We start from the raw sequence: 7,500 nt of genomic DNA on the forward strand, positions 1-7,500 counted from the left end.
ATGTGTATATGTATATGTCTGTGTGTATATTTATGTGTTCATTGAGATGTATAGGTATGTATATTTACGTGTGTGAACGTGTATGTATATACATGTGTATAGGGGTCGGTTGGGCCATTTCTTTCGTCTGTGTCCTTGCGCTACCTCGCAAACGCGGGAGACAGCGACAAAGCAAAATGAATGTATAATATAATATAAAAAATATATAATATATATATATATATATATATATATATATAATATATATATATATATATATAATATTATATAATATATAATATATATGTATATGTTTATTTTGTTTATGGATGTGGTTGTTAGGGAGGTGAAGGCAAGGTTTTTGGAAAGATGGGCACGTATGCAGTCTGTTGTGGATAATAGATCTTGGGAAGTGAGTCAGTTGTTGTTCGCTGATGATACAGTGCTGGTGGCTGATTCATGTGAGAAACTGCAGAAGCTGGTGACTGGGTTTGGTAAAGTGTGTAAAAGAAGAAAGTTAATAGTAAATGTGAATAAGAGCAAGGTTATTAGGTACAGTAGGGTTGAGAGTCAAGTCAACTGGGAGGTAAGTTTGAATGGAGAAAACTGGAGGAAGTGAAGTGTTTTAGGTAGTGGATGGAACAATGGAAGTGGAAGTGAATCATAGGGTGGGGGAGGGGGCAAAAGCTCTGGGAGCCTTGAAGAATGTGTGGAAGTCAAGAACATTATCTCGGAAAACAAAAACGGGCTTAATAAAGAAACTGGAACTTTAGTGGGTAAGGTATGAAATCTAAATATCATGAACCATGTAGATTTAGTCAACAAGCAAAACAATATCAATGTTAATTTCAATTTCAAACTAGTTAGCTTTGATGTTTCCTCACTTTTCACTAAAGATCCAGTTGATGACTTTTTAGAATATTCATTTGATGTCTTGGATGATATTCATTTACCTGTTTCAAAGTCTAATTTCATTGAACTGATAAAATTGTGTATAAAAGACTGTGTATTTCAATTTGATAGAGATTATTATGCTCAGAAATTTCGTATGGCAATGGGTAACCCTCTTTCACCTGTGCTAAGTAATATTTATAAGGAATTTTTTGAAACAAAATTACTAAAGGATATCTTACCTTCTAATGTAATTTGGTTTAGGTATGTAGATGATGTTCTTTGTGTTTGGCCGACAAATGAAAATTTACAAATATTTCTCCCCTTACTTAACAATTTAGTACCTTCCATCAAATTTACTGTAGAAAATGAAAATAATGGTATGTTACCATTTTTAGATTGCATGATTCATAGACAAAGAAACAAGTTTAAGTTTATCGTATACAGAAAACCCACCAATGTATGCTCATGTATCCATTATTACTCATCTCAACATGAGAGTTAAATTATCATCATTTGAATCTATGTTCCTTAGGGCATTACGTATTTGCAGTCCAGAGTTTATTGATGATGAGTTTGATAAGATATATTCTATTGGATCTAAGTTAAAGTACCCTAGATCTTTCATTGATAAATCCCTTAATTTAGCAAAGAAATCATTTTATAGAGTTGAGCCCAAACCTCCCATTGACACCAAGAATCTTTTAGTTCTCCCTTTTCATAATACTTTCACTTTGCTTCCCATGTTGCTTAAATCCTTTAATGTAAATGTTGCCTTTAGCAACAATAATACTATAAAGAATATCTTAATCAGAAATTCACCAGAAAATTCTCTTGGTTGCATCTATAAAGTTCATTGTGGAAACTGATAAATTTTATGTTGGTCAGACTGGTAAGGATCTTTCTGTTAGACTTAAGCAACATAAATTTAGTATAAGAACGGGACAAGAATCAAATGCCTCGTTTAAACATGTTAAAAACTATGATCATTGTATTGACTGGAGTAGCGCCATCTCAGTTATTAATTCTAACTCTATTACCAAGAGAAATATCATTGAATCTTCTATTATCAAATACACAAATAATTAATTGGTATACATGGAGTGTTCAGTGTTGTAAATGGAAATGGTGAAGAGCTTGTAGATTTATGTGCTGAAAAAAGACTGGTGATTGGGAATACCTGGTTTAAAAAGCGAGATATACATAAGTATACGTATGTAAGTAGGAGAGATGGCCAGAGAGCGTTATTGGATTACGTGTTAATTGATAGACGCACGAAAGAGAGACTTTTGGATGTTAATGTGCTGAGAGATGCAACTGGAGGGATGTCTGATCATTATCTTGTGGAGGCGAAGGTGAACATTTGTCGGGGTTTTCAGAAAAGAAGAGAGAATGTTGGGGTGAAGAGAGTGATGAGAGTAAGTGAGCTTGGAAGGAGACTTGTGTAAGGAAGTACCAGGAGACACTGAGTACAGAATGGAAAAAGGTGAAACCAAAGGAGGTAAGGGGAGTGGGGGAGGAATGGGATGTGTTTAGGGAAGCAGTGATGGCTTGCGCAAAAGATGCTTGTGGCATGAGAAGCGTGTAGGTGGGTTGATTAGAAAATGTAGTGAGTGGTAGGATGAAGAAGTAAGATTATGAGTGAAAGAGAAGAGAGACGCATTTGGACGATTTTTGCAGGGAAAAAATGCAAATGACTGGGAGAGGTATAAAAGAAAGAGGCAGGAGGTCAAGAAAAAGGTGCAAGAGATGAAAAAGAGGGCAAATGAGAGTTGGGGTGAGAGAGTATCATTAAATTTCAGGGAGAATAAAAAGATGTTTTGGAAGGAGGTAAATAAAGTGCGTAAGACAAGGGAGCAAATGGGAACTTCAGTGAAGGGGGCTGATGGGGAGGTGATAACAAGCAGTGGTGATGTGAGAAGGAGATGGAGTGAGTATTTTGAAGGTTTGTTGAATGTGTTTGATGATAGAGTGGCAGATATAGGGTATTTTGGTCGAGGTGGTGTGCAAAGTGAGAGGGTTAGGGAAGATGATTTGGTAAATAGAGAAGAGGTAGTAAAAGCTTTGTGGAAGATGAAAGCCGGCAAGGCAGAAGGTTTGGATGGTATTGCAGTGGAATTTATCAAAAAAAGGGGGTGACTGTATTGTTGACTGGTTGGTAAGGTTATTTAATGTATGTATGATTCATGGTGAGGTGCCTGAGGATTGGCGGAATGCGTGCATAGTGCCATTGTACAAAGGCAAAGGGGATAAGAGTGAGTGCTCAAATTACAGAGGTGTAAGTTTGTTGAGTATTCCTGGTAAATTATATGGGAGGGTATTGATTGAGAGGGTGAAGGCATGTACAGAGCATCAGATTGGGGAAGAGCAGTGTGGTTTCAGAAGTGGTAGAGGATGTGTGGATCAGGTGTTTGCTTTGAAGAATATACGTGAGAAACACTTAGAAAAGCAAATGGATTTGTATGTAACATTTATGGATCTGGAGAGGGGATATGATAGAGTTGATGGAGATGCTTTGTGGAAGGTTTGAAGAATATATGGTGTGGGAGGCAAGTTGTTAGAAGCAGTGAAAAGTTTTTATCGAGGATGTAAGGCATGTGTACGTGTAGGAAGAGAGGAAAGTGATTGGTTCTCAGTGAATGTAGGTTTGCGGCAGGGGTGTGTGATGTCTCCATGGTTGTTTAATTTGTTTATGGATGGGGTTGTTAGGGAGGTGAATGCAAGAGTTTTGGAAAGAGAGGCAAGTATGCAGTCTGTTGTGGATGAGAGAGCTTGGGAAGTGAGTCAGTTGTTGTTCGCTGATGATACAGTGCTGGTGGCTGATTCATGTAAGAAACTGCAGAAGCTGGTGACTGAGTTTGGTAAAGTGTGTGAAAGAAGAAAGTTAAGAGTAAATGTGAATAAGAGCAAGGTTATTAGGTACAGTAGGGTTGAGGTTCAAGTCAACTGGGAGGTAAGTTTGAATGGAGAAAAACTGGAGGAAGTAAAGTGTTTTAGATATCTGGGAGTGGATCTGGCAGCGGATGGAACCATGGAAGCGGAAGTGAATCATAGGGTGGGGGAGGGGGCGAAAATTCTGGGAGCATTGAAGAATGTTTGGAGGTCGAGAACATTATCTCGGAAAGCAAAAATGGGTATGTTTGAAGGAATAGTGTTTCCAATAATGTTTTATGGTTGCGAGGCGTGGGCTATGGATAGAGTTGTGCGCAGGAGGGTGGATGTGCTGGAAATGAGATGTTTGAGGACAATATGTGGTGTGAGGTGGTTTGATCGAGTAAGTAATGTAAGGGTGAGACAGATGTGTGGAAATAAAAAGAGTGTGGTTGAGAGAGCAGAAGAGGGTGTTTTGAAATGGTTTGGTCACATGGAGAGAATGAGTGAGGAAAGATTGACCAAGAGGATATATGTGTCAGAGGTGGAGGGAACGAGGAGAAGTGGGAGACCAAATTTTAGGTGGAAAGATGGAATGAAAAAGCTTTTGAGTGATCGTGGCATGAGCATGCAGGAGGGTGAAAGGCGTGCAAGGAATAGAGTGAATTGGAACGATGTGCTATACCGGGGTTGACGTGCTGTCAATGGATTGAACCAGGGCATGTGAAGCGTCTGGGGTAAACCATGGAAAGTTGTGTGGGGCCTGGATGTGGAAAGGGAGCTCTGGTTTCGGTGCATTATCACATGACAGCTAGAGACTGAGTGTGAACGAATGGGGCCTTTGTTGTCTTTTCCTAGGGCTACCTCGAACACATGAGGGGGGGAGGGGGTTGTTATTCCATGTGTGGCGGGGTGGCGATGGGAACAAATAAAGGCAGACAGTATGAATTATGTACATGTGTATATATGTATATGTCTCTGTGTATATATATGTGTACATTGAGATGTATAGGTATGTATATTTGCGTGTGTGGGCGTGTATGTATATACATGTGTATGTGGGCGGGTTGGGCCATTCTTTCGTCTGTTTCCTTGCGGTACCTCGCTAACGCGGGAGACAGCGACAAAGCAAAATAAATGAATAGATAATATATATATATATATATATATATATATATATATATATATATATATATATATATATATATATATATATATATATATATATTTTTTTTTTTTTTTTTTTTTTGCTTTGTCGCTGTCTCCCGCGTTTGCGAGGTAGCGCAAGGAAACAGACGAAAGAAAAATGTATACATATATATATATATATATATATATATATATATATATATATATATATATATATATATATATATATATATATATCAATGTATATATATATATATATATACATTGATAAGTTCCCTGTACTTCGCCACTATTTCTTCCGATCTCTCACTAACTGCTTCGTTCGTCCCCACCTGAACAACAAAAACCACGTCCTCGGGATTTTTTGAGATATGTCGTCAAACTTATCTAGGACGTGTGATTATCACCAAAAAATCTTTTATAGCGAAGCTTGAATATCTATATTTCAGTCAAGCAGATACATTGGTCTTCTTATGCTGCCCATCATGTGTTTGATAATGAGGATTTCATGTTTCAAAGTAAAACAAAATATGATATGTATCCCACGTGTGCGTCAGCCACACCAGCGTCCTCACTATCACCACTCCACCTACCTGGAGCATGACTGCCACCTACCAGAAGCACGGCCACCACTTTTGGTGATCAGCAAATCTACCATAACTCTTTAAGAAATGTATTTCCTTATGTCTTACCTGTTGTATATGATGGGTTACGGTTTCTTTATCTTTTATTAGAAAAAGACATAGAAGATGAACTTTGTAGAAATCACACAGGAGAGTTTGATCTCTAATTAACGATACGTCTGGCTTTAACTTAGAGAGTGTCTGACTTAGACCTATAATTGTACACGGTTGTACTTCTTTTCGTCGTGGTTAGGAAAACAAACTCACCATAGTCAAAAAGTTCTGAATAATTTCTGCTCAAAAGGAACTGACACATTTGAATTTGTTTATACAGTATAACTCTTCTCGGAATTACCGATCAAATAATAAGTATTCTTTAGACTCGTGTTTACTGATAGCGAGCTTTAGTGAATAGATACAGCATATTGACCAATGCTTCAGAAATGGTAGACTTTCACCTTATACGTTGCTCATCAGTTGATTATGTTTCTCCAACACGACATCTTTGCTCATCCCTTCATCTGCATTTGAGACGCGTTTCCTACACACTTCCTCGTAGCAACTTAACATTCTGCCCGGCTTCCCTTGTGAGTCAGCGAGTATAAAAGAGTTTATTTGCATATAACGATTCTAGCAATTTTCCATTCTTTGAAACCATCGTCCAAACATTCTCTTCAATTACTCCTGTCTCACCCTCATTTCGCGCATAGTCTTAAAAAGAAAAAGAATACATGAAAGACAGTGGCGATGCCACATACTCACTCCCACGTTTACCTGAAACATTTGATTCAAGAAAAGTTTATTCTCATATACGTATACAGCAAACTGATGAAAAACCTCTTAGCAGAACTCAAAATGTTTCACTCATATCACCGTGAACTCTTTAGTCTTTTTTATGGGATGTTTCCAAAGGTTATGAACAAAGAACTGGTCTACTCTTTCTATTGCCTCCCAAACTTTTCTTGTTTCTTAATCATAAGGGATTCGCTAATGTTTCTTACTAGGTCAAGCACTGTTCTACGCTATACCTTCCCAAACATTAAAACATTACTTATTCTTTTATATTCTATGCAAATTTCTATTTATCGTATTGCCTTTGTGTTGTGGAACAATGACTGTTTTCGCACAATAATCTACCATGAAGTTATTCCTTAATCATTGCTAAATACATCCAAAATTCATTCTGCTGCTGTGTCACCTCTAGTCTATAACTTATTAATCATCTCGTCAGCACCGCACTTGGAGATTATCTGTTCTCACTACCCACTGCCACTTATCTCACTTTCTTATGTTTTTTTCATACCTTATCGCCGTTTCCTGTGTTAGCAAGGAGGTGCCAAGAAAAGACGAAGAATGACCGAATTCTCTCATCCATTCTCGAGATGTAATATGCAACGCACCGCAACCACGGATCTCCATCCATAACCATGCCTCGCAGACCTTTCTAAGTTTTACCCCAGACGCTTCACATGCCCTAGTTCATTCTATTGACAGCGCGTCGACAACTAGATATCACATCGTTCCAATTCGCTCTCTCTGATGTACGCTCTTCACCTCTGTTCTCTCTTTTTACACAGTCTTCATCGTTCCCAAAACCTTCTACCCTTTATCCACCTTATGCCCCACTTCCGCATACATGGTTTCATTTCCCACCATGTCTAGTGCCAGGTATCTAAAACACTTCATTTAATCCATATTTTTTTCCATTCAAACAAACACATAAATAACCTATCCCTCAACCCTGCTAAACCTAATAACCTTGCTTTCATTCACAAATACTCACAGCTTCCTCATTTCGCAAAATCACCAGTTTCTGCAGTTTCCCACTCGAATCAGCCACTAGTGCTGTATCATCAGCAAACAACAACTGACTCACTTCTTAGGCGCTTTCATCCCCAGAGACTGCTAGAGAATGACAACTAAAGAATCGATATGAGCGAACGTGGCCTTTCTTAGTCTTTTCCTGGCGCTACCTCGGTAACACGGG

Source organism: Panulirus ornatus, chromosome 69 (assembly GCF_036320965.1).
Source record: "Panulirus ornatus isolate Po-2019 chromosome 69, ASM3632096v1, whole genome shotgun sequence".
Lineage (NCBI taxonomy): Eukaryota > Metazoa > Arthropoda > Malacostraca > Decapoda > Palinuridae > Panulirus > Panulirus ornatus.